Below are 16145 nucleotides of genomic sequence, written 5' to 3' on the forward strand. Positions count from 1 at the left end.
AAGAAATTTAAGAAAGAAAATGCACACATTTTACATAGTTTTAACATGATTTTAATACATCTTCTTTTGTGTTTGTTGACTGGTTTCGCTTTTGCTAATCATAAAATTTCAAATTCTATGTTATTCTTTTAATTCTAATATAAATTAACTTAATCCGGTGGAGTAGATTTTCTATTTATTTTTAAAAGATTGCAGATGTCCACGTGAATCTTAAGTTTATATTCACTAGAGCCTATATAAAAATTTTTTTTTTCCTGAACTATAATTGTGCATCGATAGACTACATTTGTTCTCTTACACGAATTCTTAAATTTACAATTAGCTTTAACTTTACAGTTACAATTTTTATAAATGATATTATATGTGTATCTATTAGAAGAATTTATATTAATTGAATTAATATGGGTTATTACGGTTCCATCAATGGGAATTATGTAGCCGTTATTATTAGAGTTAGTGAAGTTTGGGAGATATAGTTTAAGTTTAAAAGAATTAGTAGAATTATTGTCATGGGTATTTCTATTGATGTATAATTTATTTAATTTCCTCTTGTTAATTGATGATATAATTGTATATAAGTTAGGAGTTAGGCTAAAACCAATCTTGACGGTTTTCTAGTTTATGATTCCATTATATCTATCATCAATATTATGTATTTATGAATGGCCTGAAATATAGATTTATGAATGTTATTTCTAATTTGTATTGCATATGCAATAATTAGTCAAATTGTATTAGATTTTTCAGGGTGATTGTTATTTATAGGTATTTTGAAATTCATTTTAATTTTGTTAGAGTTAATTAAATGAGTATGTGGTTTAATATTATTATTCAGAGCATTATATGGATTAGCAGTGGTGCTGATATTAGAGGTAATAATTTGATTATTCATATCAATATGCTTATTAATTATGCGCTTATCATTCTGGTGATTATTATAATTGGGACTTGATTGTTTTTTAATTAATCTTGGGTTTATAAGATAATTTAATAATGTTTTTTTTATATTATGTTTACCATTATGAGATTGTGGTTTATAAATAGGTTGATTACAAATTATATGTTAAATGTTACTTATATTGTTAGTTATGGTAGGATTATAAAACTTATCAGTTTTTTTTTAATGGTAATTAGTTATGTTATTTTTACTAATGTTGTTTGGTCGATAGTATCTTATTGGTATTTTATTTTATCCCTGCATCCAGCGTTTGCTATAGCTCTGTTATAGTCATCCATGTGTCTATGAAATATTTCCTCTTTAAAAGTTGCGTATACGTATGTGTGTATATGTATGCGACCGTACTTGCATATATACACATTTTCGTAACTTTATTTATACCTTATAAACGAATGTTCCATTCTTACCTTATTCATATTAAATTTCCTCTATCATCTCTATTTAACTTCATTTATTACTCTAATTCAATTTCCCCACTCTATCTTATCTCCATTCAACCTGGAATCACCTCGCCCGAAAATATAAAAATACAAATCGTAAAGAGTATCATGCAGGCTGGTATAATGAATCCATAAACACATATAAAACATCCAAGGGTATATTTTTGCCCTATGAATATATCATGCTCAGGTTATATGAATTTAATATTTACTTAATATTCACTGAGCATTAATTGAAACAGCTGTAAGGGATGATGATTGATTTGTTGTCAATAATAAACAATTATTAACTTCCTAATCTCCATTTTTTCTTCTTTGATATATATATATATATGTATGTATATATATATAAACTATAAATTAGCGATAAAACCACTATTATGTAACTCAAACAGTGATAGACATAAACCGATACAAAAATAACAAATAATATATACTTTTATAAAATATATAACTTATAACTAGATCTCAAAAAGTATAAAATGAATGATAAATATATAATATAATAAGTATATATATGTATATATATATATGTATGTATGTATATTTATATATACATACATATATATATACATACATACATACATACATACATACATACATACATTTATAATTTCATATTGACACCACGAATGCAGTACACGATATTCTATGAGATAATTAGAACAGAGTAATTATTTCTGTCTGTGTGGGTACTATGTTATAAGCTACTCTCTCCCGGTGATCAGGTAAATGAATAATTTATGTCAGATGAAACGGTAAAGAAAACATTGAAACTCATCAAGCTGATTTATTTTATTCTCCGATGTAATATAAGTAGTTTAACCATAAGAAATATTTTACGCGGCAGTGGAAAAAGTGAAAACTGTCATTTGAACTTATATTATATACATCAAGCCTTATAGTTCTTCAACTAATTAAGTATTACATTTCAAACTGCTTAAATTTAGATCTATAGGATCACAATATAAACGATAAATAACTATAAGCCCTCTGGGCCACGATCTCTACCGTTGCTGTGTGGTAAGAATCTTCCTTCACAACCACATGTTTCCAGGTTAAGTTCCACTGCATGGCACCTTGGGCAAGTCTATTCTGCTATAGCCTCGGGCCGACCAAAGCCTTATGAATGGATTTGGTAGACGGAAACTGGAAGAAGCCCGTCGTATATATATATATACATATATATATATATATATATATATATATATATATATATATATGTGTGTGTGTGTGTGTGTGTGTTGTATGTGTATATATTTGTGTGTCCCTGTCTGTGTTTCTCCACCCCCGCGTCATTCCTTGACACTCGATGCTGGTGTGTTTATGTCCCTGTAGCATAGCAGTTCGGCAAAAGAAACCGATATGTGAAGTACTGGGCTTACATAGAATGCCTTGGTGTCGATTTCTTTGACTAACACCCTTTAAGTCGGCGCTCCAGCATGGCTGCAGTCAAATAACTGAAACAAGTAGAAGAATTAAAGAACGCATATATGCTTATGCATGAAATATCATTAATACCTCCAACCACACTCATGACAGAAGCTAATAACTTGCGCCCATTATCATAGTCAACTACGATACTATATTCGTTTCCCTTCTCACCGTGCAACGCGTGCTTCTGCTCTCTCTCCTTTCCTTTCAAGTGTGATAGAGCCAACTTCTTTGGCCGTCTCGTAGTTTCTTTCCTTGAGTACTTTATATTCATTTCTACTCTAGGCGCAGAGACCGAAATTTTAGGGAAGGGGGTCTGTCGATTAGATCGACCCCAATACGCAACGGGTGCTTCATTTATGGACCCCGAAAGGATGAAAGGCAAAGCGGAATTTGAACTCATAACGTAAAGACAGACAAAATACCTATTTCTTTATTACCCACAAGGGACTAAACACAGAGGGGACAAACGGATTAAGTCGATAATATCGACCCCAGTGCGTAAATGGTACTTAAGTTATCGACCCAGAAAGGTTGAAAGGCAAAGTCGACTTCGGCGGAATTTGAACTCAGAACGTAACGGCAGACGAAATACCGCTAAACATTTCGCCCGGCGTGCTAAAGGTTCTGCCAGATCGCCGCCTTTGAGTAATTTATATTTCACCCGTGATCGTAATCTGGGTTTATATGAGAGATGAAAAATTGTTTTGAAAGCAATTCTTCATCTCTCATATAAAGCGGCCTCTTCACCTGCCACCATTTCTACTACAACACGGCTCATTGTCCATTACCTCACGCGTGAATTCATCCTTTCATGTCACGAATAATTTCAACTACACCCCTAAAACGCCGACTCCGTAGATTAGTATATAGAACAGGACATACCATATAATACAAGGCCCTTCATGTCTTTAGCCAATCGCTTCAATACTTCAAGTTACAACTACCTATGTGTTACTTATTTGCAGAGATTTTACGACACTATTGAAAAGTCGTCATCCGCGTATAAATTTTAACTAGCAGAGATACCCGGCGTTGTCCGTGTTACATAGAATTGACGAATTAGACTTTTCTGTTATATGTTCTCTAATGAACTGGAATATCTATGTTTCGAATTTCATCAAAATTGCAGATGTGGGTTATTTCCCTCTTTACACACACCCCAAAAATTGTAATCGTGTCACATATATCCCATACTACTGATTTTTATGCGCATATTCCAAAATTCCAGTCTTATAGAACCTGTTAAAAAAGATTTTGCTCCTGAAACATGAAGGTCATAGAACTCTAAAATGTGAGAGTTAAGGCCCCTGTTAGGGGTGGGCATCTTAATGTCAACCAGAGAATTTGAATAGTTGAGAATCTTTTTAACTTGGGTCTTATATCTATTGTTTGAATTTCTTTGAAATAGGAAATATATGTTCACTGGGTTTGTAAAAGAGAGCAAAGCTACAGGAAACCAAAAGCTGAATGATCACAATAAGCAGTCAGTTACCCTACCCTAGTCGTTACCACTCCCAATGTAGGATTCGTCATCATCCAGGTGGCAGGCACAGCCGTAAGATGCATTACGAATCTATAGCAATTAGAAGGGCGTGACCCAACTGAAATAAACATTAACAACTGTGTGACGTGAGGGCTAAGGAGAAATGAGAGTTGGAGTTTGCAAATGACCACAATACTGATACGAAACTGGACAGAATAAATTTACAATCTATAAATGTCTTTGAATAACTAGTCACTCATCTGGGAAGGCCTTGAAATCAATGTTACCATATGGGGACTATGTGTGACCCAGTGATACTAAAAAGACTGAAAGGAGGTCTGCAATCAAATAACTTTAGTCAACACTTTGCAACTGAAGAAGTGGAGGCAAAGATGCCTCTCATTTACTTGACAATTTATGCACCACAATTTATGCACCACATTGCAGAAATCACAATGTAAGTGTATGGCAAAGCAAACTCTTACACTGTTGTACTATTGAATCACAGATATCGCTGAACTTTTATGCTCGGGTAACACTACAGCTTTCAAGAGCACAACTGTATTCGTTTTTGCTTTGATAAAATGACAAAACTGTGGGTGTTAAGTCCCCATGGTGGGGGTCTTTATAACTTGTAAGAAAATGACATTTTATAAATATTACTTAATTTGTCTCTAATATCTATGGCTAAAAATTCCTCAACAGCAAAAATATATGAATTGTCATGGGGGTTATAGCCCTTTGCATAGAATATAATTTCCAAATTTCATAAAGATCCATTCAGTACTTTTGACCTATTTTGGATCAAAAAAGAAATGACTAAAATTTAGGAGTTAAGGCTCCCATTAGGGTTTTATATATATATATATATATATATATATATATTATATTATATATATATATATATATATATATATATATATATATATATTATATATATATATATATATATATATATATATAATATAAACAAATCAAATTGCGATAAAATAAAAATAATTATAATCGCTGGTATTACTAACACAAGCCATATTTTTTCATATATCAGTACATTAAGGCGAAATATGTGCTAGGAATACAGAAGCTTGATAAATTAAGTGAAATGAAGATAAAAACATTTACTAAACCGGTAATTCTCAGACTGCAGTTTCTTTCTTTTCAGCAATAAAGATAATTTATTTGCCCAGGGAGAATTCTTCAGTGAGACCCTGTTTTTCTGGGATCCTAACTCACTAGAAGCATGTGCGTCTAATGAATTACTCTCCCTAACTAATCATATCACTGCGCAGACTCCGAACGTCCCGACAACACTAGGGAATTCTGGTATATCGCCTGGCGCTCATAATTATCGAGAAATATGTAAACAAATCAAATTGCGATAAAATAAAAATAATTATAATCGCTGGTATTACTAACACAAGCCATATATTTTTCATATATCAGTACATTAAGGCGAAATATGTGCTAGGAATACAGAAGCTTGATAAATTAAGTGAAATGAAGATAAAAACATTTACTAAACCGGTAATTCTCAGACTGCAGTTTCTTTCTTTTCAGCAATAAAGATAATTTATTTGCCCAGGGAGAATTCTTCAGTGAGACCCTGTTTTTCTGGGATCCTAACTCACTAGAAGCATGTGCGTCTAATGAATTACTCTCCCTAACTAATCATATCACTGCGCAGACTCCGAACGTCCCGACAACACTAGGGAATTCTGGTATATCGCCTGGCGCTCATAATTTATCGAGAAATATGTAAACAAATCAAATTGCGATAAAATAAAAATAATTATAATCGCTGGTATTACTAACACAAGCCATATATTTTTCATATATCAGTACATTAAGGCGAAATATGAGCTAGGAATACAGAAGCTTGATAAATTAAGTGAAATGAAGATAAAAACATTTACTAAACCGGTAATTCTCAGACTGCAGTTTCTTTCTTTTCAGCAATAAAGATAATTTATTTGCCCAGGGAGAATTCTTCAGTGAGACCCTGTTTTTCTGGGATCCTAACTCACTAGAAGCATGTGCGTCTAATGAATTACTCTCCCTAACTAATCATATCACTGCGCAGACTCCGAACGTCCGACAACACTAGGGAATTCTGGTATATCGCCTGGCGCTCATAATTTATCGAGAAATATGTAAACAAATCAAATTGCGATAAAATAAAAATAATTATAATCGCTGGTATTACTAACACAAGCCATATATTTTTCATATATCAGTACATTAAGGCGAAATATGTGCTAGGAATACAGAAGCTTGATAAATTAAGTGAAATGAAGATAAAAACATTTACTAAACCGGTAATTCTCAGACTGCAGTTTCTTTCTTTTCAGCAATAAAGATAATTTATTTGCCCAGGGAGAATTCTTCAGTGAGACCCTGTTTTTCTGGGATCCTAACTCACTAGAAGCATGTGCGTCTAATGAATTACTCTCCCTAACTAATCATATCACTGCGCAGACTCCGAACGTCCCGACAACACTAGGGAATTCTGGTATATCGCCTGGCGCTCATAATTTATCGAGAAATATGTAAACAAATCAAATTGCGATAAAATAAAAATAATTATAATCGCTGGTATTACTAACACAAGCTATATATTTTTCATATATCAGTCCATATATATATATATATATATATATATTATATATATATATATATATATATGTCTCTGTGTGTGTGTGTGTGTGTGTGTGTGTGTGTGTGTAGATAGATAGATAGATAGATAGATATAGATATATACACACACAGATACAAAAATAAATTGATAGATACAACTGATTAAGCAAGCAAAAAATATGAGACACATCCTAGTGCGTTTTTATGTTGATAAGCCTGGTACTTATTGTATTAGTTTGTTCTTGTGAAACCAGTAAGTTAAGTGGATATAAATAAATGAACAGCAGTTGTGAAGCAGTGATGAGGACGAAAAACAGAAACAAAAACACACACATACACTTACATATATACATACATATATATACGATTGATTTGTTTCAGTCCCTGTCTACGAAATCCATATATATTGTTGCTGGCATTCTTTTCGTCTCGGAAGACAGTGGAGTTGCGCATAAAATAATCAAGTCAGGCTTTTACATTTCCTGTCCTAATACATCTCCTGCTGTGGCTGTGTAGTCCTATCCTGGACAAAAACTCCCTCTGGCAGGTGCCGCAATTGTAGCGAAGACTCTGCCTGGCTGGTTGTAATGTCATACTTTCTTGTTGACGTTTTTTCTTGTCTTTCCATTTCTCCTCTCTATGTCACTCTTTGCGTTCCCTCTTTTACGGTACGTCGCCAATCTCCACGGTTGCTGGCAACTGCTTCCCAGTTGGTAATATTGATGTTGCAGGCATTCATGTACCTTTTGCAAACATCCTTGTATCATAAGAACGGCCTTCCCACAGACCTACTGCCCCTAGCAAGCTCTCCGTAGAGTATGTCCTTGAGAAATCCGCCATACGGCTAACATGTCCAAGCCATCTCATACGCCTTTGAGTGAGGAGTGCAAACATGCTTGGTATTCCTGCTTGCTTGAGGACATCTTGGTTGCGGATATGATTCTGCCATTTGATGCAAAGGATTTTCCGGAGGCAGCGCAGGTGAAAGATATTTAGGCGACGTATGGTATGTATTTAGGCGACGTATGGCGTATGTATGGCGTTCAAGTCTCACTTCCATACAGTAGAGTGCTAAGTACACATGCGTGGTAAATCTTCATTTTTTGGTCTTGGTCAGCTTATTGTTGTCCCATGCCCGTTTGGATAGTTGGGCCATCACAGCAGCTGCCTTGCCAATGCGTATATTGAGATCAGCATCAAGGGATAGGTTGTAGGTGACGGTAGAGCTAAGATAGGTAAACCTCTCCACCTCTTGTAGTCTGTGGTCTCCAATATGTATGTTTGGGATGTTCGATGTAGCCTGACCCATGATGTTGGTCTTCTTGAGGCTGATAACTAAGCCAAAGTCGCTACATGCTTGCTCAAAAGAGTTGATGAGCCTTTGCAGGGCTTCTTCTGTGTGTGATACCAGAGCGGCATCATTAACAAATAGCACCTCCTTGATCAGGACGCTTCTGATTTTGGTCTTGACACGCAGACGCGAGAAATTGAACAGTTTCCCGTCACTTCTACTGTGCAGAAACACTCCATCATCTGATGTTTGAAAGGCATGTGACAGCAGCAGCGAGAAGAAGATGCCAAATAATGTAGGAGCAAGGTCACAACCTTCTTTTACCCCGCTTTTCATTTGGAAGGCGGTTGGTGTTGAACCATTGTGCTGTATGGTACTTGCATATCATCATGGAAAGATTTGATGATTCTCAGCAGCTTTGGTGGACATCCGATATTTGGAGCAGGATGAAGAGGCCTTTTCTAATTACCAAGTCAAAGGCCTTTGTCAGATCAATGAAGGCCATATATAATGGCCTTTTCTGCTTTCTGGACATCTCCTGAAGTTGGCGTATGGAGAATATCACGTCCATAGCTGAGCTGCTTCTTCTAAAGCCACACTGCGATTCTGGATAAATTCGAGAAGCAATCAGTAGTAGCCTAAAACGCTGCTCCATATATGTACGTGAGATTGTAAATAAATGCATACATATATATACATACACAAACATACATATTCATACATACATACATACATATAGATACATACACTTACATACATACACATACATACACACACACATACACACACATACATAGACACACAGACATACATGCACATATAAACATACACATACATACATGCACATACATGCATGCACATACATGCATGCACATACATACACATACAAATATAGATACACACATGCAAATACATACACATACACAGACATACATTCACACACATACAGTGGGGGGGGGAATAAATATTCGTACACGTCAAAATTCTTTATTTATCTAATTTCAAATGAACATAAATGGGATATACCAATACTATATTTGCATACACATGTATAAATTAAGAATATGCAAAAGAAACTAATAAATTATAGTAGCTAAGGAATTTATATTCAATAAAAAATATTTAGGGGTGAAAGAAGTATTCGTACAGAACATAAATAACTGATAATTCTGATTTAATACTTCATAGCATAACCATTATTCAGTTCCACTTCAACCAATCTCTTCTTGTAGTTCTTAATCAATGACTCGCATGTTTCTTTAGGAATTTTTTCCCATTCTTCTTGACAAATTTTCTTCAAATCTGCAATGCACGTTGGGGCTCTTGAATGAATTTCAGTTTTCAAATAACACCACAAATTCAAGTCAGGTGACTGGCTTGGCCATTCTAATAATTTTATATTGTGATCGACAATCCATTCTTTGGTAGACTTCGCGTGTGCTTACTGTCGTTATCCTCTTGTAAAACCCACCTTCTCAAAGCTGGAGCTTTTCTACAGAGTCCCATAAATTATTGTTCAAAATATGTTGGTATTCATTCGACCAACTATCACATGTAAATTGCCAGTACCATTTGCAGAGAAGCACCCCCACACCAACCTGTTGTTACCTCCAAACTTTACGGTAGGAATTGTGTTTTTCAGCAAATAGGCGGTACCATCTTTCATCGAAACATGGCTACGCGAATTTTGCCCTAACAATTCAATTTTCGACTCCTCTGTCCATAGAACATTTCCCTGAATGCATCAGATTTATCTTTATGTTCATAAACAAATTTTAAACGGGCATCTCTATGCCTTTTAGTCAATAGTGGAGTTTTCTAGGAGAGCGTGACTTCAGTTCATTCTTAGGAAGTTCTTTGCTGATTGTTCGTAGTGTAACACTACTCCCTGAAGCTAATAAATCTTCTTGCAACACCTTTCTGATGATAATTGCGTTTTTTTTTTTCGATTCTTCATTTCATTTTTCTTAAAGTTCTAGGAGAAATCTTGTGTGGTGCACCAGATCTTATTCTGTTTTCAACAGTTCCCGATTTTTTATATCTTTGAATAAATAAAGATATGGTAGAAAATGGAATACAAAGGGTCTCTGATATTTTCCTGTAAGTTTTACCTCTTTTCCACTGTTCAATAATTAAATTTTTCACTGAATTTGTGAGTTCTTTACTTTTCGCCATTATTACGATACTACTTTATATTGTCTCAGGGCTGAATGAAGAAGGTACTGTTTTGACACTTAAAGATGACAACTGATAAGACTATTGGAACAAACGAGAAAGTTCTAGTAAAAAAAAATTATTTTAACAGTATTTTATGGCATAGAAAATCATAAATTTATTCTGTACGAATATTTTTTTCACACCTAAATATTTATAATTGTATATAAGTTCATAAGTTACTATAATTTATTATTTTCTTTTGCATATTCTAAGTTTATGCATGTGTATGCGAATATAGTATTGGTATATCGCATTTATGTTCATTAGAAATTAAATAAAGAATTTTGACGTGTACGAATTTTTATTTCTCCCCACTGTACATACACATGCACAATACATACATGCACATACATGCATACATACACATGGGTACATGCACATACATATATACATAAACGTACATACACCAATACACATACATACACCAATAAACCAACACATATACATACATACACATATATATGTACATACACATATATACATACACACACATGTTTTCATGCTACCTGACTTGTTTTTAAATCTGTTCCGTTCGTTGTTCATAAAACAATTTCGTTTTCGATGCTATCCTATTTCATATTTTCGTTGACCCGACCCGACCCGGACTGTGGGCCGGTGGCGGTGTACAGTCGCCCAGAGCGAGCTCTGGTCGCCATAGCGTCGACCGTGGGCCAGTGGCGGTGTACAGTCGCCCAGAGCGAGCTCTGGTCGCCATAGCGTCGACCGTGGGCCAGTGGCGGTGTACAGTCGCCCAGAGCGAGCTCTGGTCGCCATAACGTCGACTGTGGGCCAGTGGCGGTGTACAGTCGCCCAGAGCGAGCTCCGGTCGCCATAGCGTCGACAGTGGGCTGGTAGCGGCGCACAGTCACCTCAATGTCGCCCAGAGTTTTGCCCATGACGCTCCATGGACCCTAAGTAAGGCATATGTAAAATTTGAATGAAATTGGTTGTGTAGTTCTCAAGTTTTTGGGATTCACACAGACAGACATACATTCTCAGATGTATACATATATAGATATATGTATGTATATATATATGCACATACATAAATATATTCATATATATATATATACATATATGTATACAAGTATACATCTGCGTGTACAGATATGTGTATGAATGCAAATATATAAGGTAATATAAGGTACTAGCAGAGTTCCCCGGCGTTACCCGAGTTACATACAATTGAAGAATTAGACTTTTCTGTTATATTTTCTGTAATGAGCTGGAATATCTATGTTTCGAATTTCATCAAAATTGCAAATTACAAAATTGTAATCGTGCCACATCTATCTCATACTGCTGATTTTTATGCGCATATTCCAAAATTCCAGTCCTATTGAACCTGTTAAAAGCATTTTGCTCCTGAATAATGAAGGTCATGGAGCTCTAAAATGTGAGAGTTAAGGCCCCTATTGGGGGTGGGCGTCTTAATGTCAACCAGAGAAGTTGAATTGTTAAGAATCTTTTTAACTTGGGTCTTATATCTGTTGTTTGAATTTTTTGAAATTTTTGTAAGTTATGAGGATATAAATAAACGAACAGCCGTTATGAAGCAGTGATGAGGGTGAAATACACTTAAATATATACATAGATATATATACGATTGATTTATTTAAGTTTCTGTCTACGAAATCTATATATATATATGAGTGGGGGGAGGGGTATGTATGTACACACATATACACACAAAGATAGATTGCGTGGGCAAACAAAAATATGTGATACTGCCTAGTGGTTTTTTTTTTATTTTGATAAGCGTGATACTTATTCTATCAGTTTCTTCTTGTGAAACCAGTAAGTTATGGAGATGTAAATAAACGAACACCAGTTGTTAGGCAGTGATGAGGGAGAAACACAAAGACACACACAAAGACTTACATATATACATATCTTTATATATAAAAGTAAGGTTGTGTGTCTGTCTACTCCGATTTAGATTCCTAACTACTCCCACATTTTGCGGTGCAGTTTAACCAAAAGCTGGTATCTTATAGTCGTGATTCATATCGAGCCCTTCTGGGTACTTGCGCGCGTCTACGATGAGTCTACGACTTTAAAAATAATTTACCATCGTTTCTTTCCATTTTAATGCATATTTTTTTAAAGGGAAGTAACTCTCTAAAGTCAACGATTTAATAAAAATTTACCATCATATTTTTTCCATTTTTAATGATTTTTTTTGGTATTTTTTGGCTATAACTCTCTAAAAATGCTTTATAGTTATTTCCCTTATAAACTCGAGCAACGCCGGGCAATACTGCTAGTATATATATACGATTGATTTCTTTTAGTTTCTGTCTACAAAATCCACTGACAAGGCTTTGGTTGGTCTCAGGCTATAGCAGAAGGCACATGCCAAGTCACCACACCGTGGGGCTGAACTGAGGTCCATGTGTTTTGGAACGAAGTTTGTTACCGCACGGCCACACCTGCACCTGTGTGTGTGTATGGGTGTATATATGTATGCATGTAGATATGTGAATATATATATATATGTGTATATATTACATGTACATCTATATATATATATATATATATATATAATCTACACATATACATGTATACATATACATCTATATATATATAGAAATAAATGTATGCATATACAGCTATACACACACACATACATACATACATACATACATACATACATACATACATACATACATACATACATACATACATACATACATACATAGGTGCAGGTGTGGCTGTGTGGTAACAAACTTCGTTCCAAAACACATGGTCCTGGGTTTAAATTTAAAAGAGAAATTGAATATTAATTTGATTAATATGAATTGAAAACCAGTGGTGTAGCATCTAAGACCATAGCGGATCTTCTTCTAGCAAAATGGATGTCTACTGTTAATGGTTCATTCCTCTTATATAATAGTTTGACTTTAATAGTTTCAGTTAATTTTTTAGCAAGTGTGAATGTGGGACCACACACTCACACACATTTACTAAACATAGGCACACACAAGGATATACGCATGCGCAAATTACGACACATATAGCAGGAATACAAAATGGAGATCGTGAGTAAGGAGATACACAAAAAGAAAGAAGGAAGCAAAGGACCACTGATGAGGTCACAGAAGTGACGAAAGAACCCTGGCCGAAATACAATTTATATAAAATAAAGCTTATATATGTATATATATATATGCGTATATATATACATATATATATATCTTCTTTTCTTTAGCACTCCGTCGGTTACGACGATGAGGGTTCCGGTTGATCCGAATCAACGGAACAGCCTGCTCGTGAAATTACCGTGTAAGTGGCTGAGCACTCCACAGACACGTGCACCCTTAACGTAGTTCTGGGGGATATTCAGCGTGACACAGAGAGTGACAAGGCCGGCCCTTTGAAATACAGGTACAACAGAAACAGGAAGTAAGTGTGAGAGAAAGTTGTGGTGAAAGAGTACAGCAGGGATCACCACCATCCCCTACGGAGCCTCGTGGAGCTTTTAGGTGTTTTCGCTCAATAAACACTCACAACGCCCGGTCTGAGAATCGAAACCGCGATCCTGTGACCGCGAGTCCGCTGCCCTAACCATTGGGCCATTTCGCCTCCACACACATATATTTATATATATATATATATATATTATATATATACACACACACACATATATATATATATATATGCGTATATATATATATATATATATATATATATATATATATGCGTATATATATATATATATATATATATATATATATATATGTGTGCGTATATATATACATATATATACATATATATATGCATGTATGTATGTATGAATGCATGTGTATATGACCTAGAACACATACACATGAATATGTTTACGAAATATGCTCTCACTTACACGGTTACATACACACATAGTTACATACACATAATTCACCCATACAACACTTCTCTCCGCTTTCCTATATTTATTTCAATTATCTCCAAATTTAGTTCTTGTGGTTGCAAACCACCTGTCTACACACTTTCGATCTTCCCATTTCTGGTTTTCTATTCGCCAACCTATTTTAATAAAATCAACAAACTTTTTCCCACTTATGGCCTTTTCTTTTGGCTTTCAAAACCTTAGCTCCAGTTGAGTTGAATTCATAACATACCATCATTCCCTAATGGAAAGAATTTACTAAAATTACGCTGTTTATTCTGAACTATTGCTTTCAGCCATTGAACTGCAGCTATGCTAGAGAAACTACTTAAAATGTTTTTAGATGTCGACACTAGTACTTATTTTAGCATGATACATACTTATCTCGTTTTCTTTGTATCGAATGGTTAAACTATCTGTTTGACATAAGTGCTGCAACTGCACATGATAGAGATTCTTGGTTAGCATAGATGCGGACAAACTAAGAGAGATTAGTCTACAATCAAGGACTCACTGTATTAATAACAGTTCCAAAAACAAAGTCGGGAACATTTGTACTTTCCCTGTGCTTACAATCAAATTACAAACTATATACCGAACACGCAGTAGAATTGAACCCACATCCTGTGTGTTATAATATGGATTCAATTTCTCGGAGAGATTTCCATAACGTGATTCTGTGTTCACTTCCTTAAATAATTACTCTGGTGAATAATTTATTTAAATATTCATTACAAAGAAGGCCGTATAGAGTGAATAAAGAAAACAAGTTGCCGTTGCTGTGCAGTTAGAAATATAATAATTCGCTAATATTTGGGAAGAGGAGTTCAAGAACACAATAAATCCTTGACTTAGAATTTATTTTAAAGTCGCCCCCACTTTCGGTTTCATTATCCCGCAACCCGACACCATCGTTATCTCTCTTGAGTGTCATTTAAATAGACTACAATTACAATGAATTGCATATTCTCATGTTGTAAAGGCTGCAGTTCAAGATGTCTGTTTCGGGCAAGCCAAGGCTGTTTTGCAAATTCACGTTAACTGCGACCTCAATCCTCTTGTGAGAATAGGTTTCAGTGTTACATTATCACTTCGTGCAACAACCCCAACTAATATCAGTCATTTATATAGCAGCCAGAAACACACCCTACTGTTTAAAAACGGGAGAAAATGGGTAATATTGTATTAGATAATATGATGTTCGAATAAATGATCTGACGGTCACGGATGAACGGTTTTGATTACAGTTCGATTTATGGAGCTGACAAACAACAGCAAAGTCAATAAAATGAATGCCCTTTTTGACTTCATGAAAACTTAGTATAGTTAACCAAGAGCGGCCAACATTTTATTAGATAATCGAAATAAATATTTCGTTCGTGATCCAATACTAAACAAACATTTTAACGATTGTAAACAAGTCAAAGCATTTAACTCTTTAACTTGTTTCAGTCATTTGACTGCGGCCATGCTGGAACACCGCCTTTAGTTGAGCAACTCGACCCCGGGACTTATTCTTTGTAAGCCCAGTACTTATTCTACCGGTTTCTTTTGCCGAACCGCTAAGTGACGGGGACATAAACACACCAACATCGGTTGTCAAGCAATGCTAGGGGGACAAACACAGACACACAAACACACACGCACACACACACATATATATATATATATACATATATGCGACGGGCTTCTTTCAGTTTCCGTCTACCATATCCACTCACAAGGCTTTGGTCGGCCCGAGGCTATAGTAAAAAACACTTGCCCAAGGTGCCACGCAGTGGGACTGAACCCGGAAC

The sequence above is a fragment of the Octopus sinensis genome, linkage group LG2 (genome assembly GCF_006345805.1).
Source record: "Octopus sinensis linkage group LG2, ASM634580v1, whole genome shotgun sequence".
In the NCBI taxonomy this organism is placed as follows: domain Eukaryota; kingdom Metazoa; phylum Mollusca; class Cephalopoda; order Octopoda; family Octopodidae; genus Octopus; species Octopus sinensis.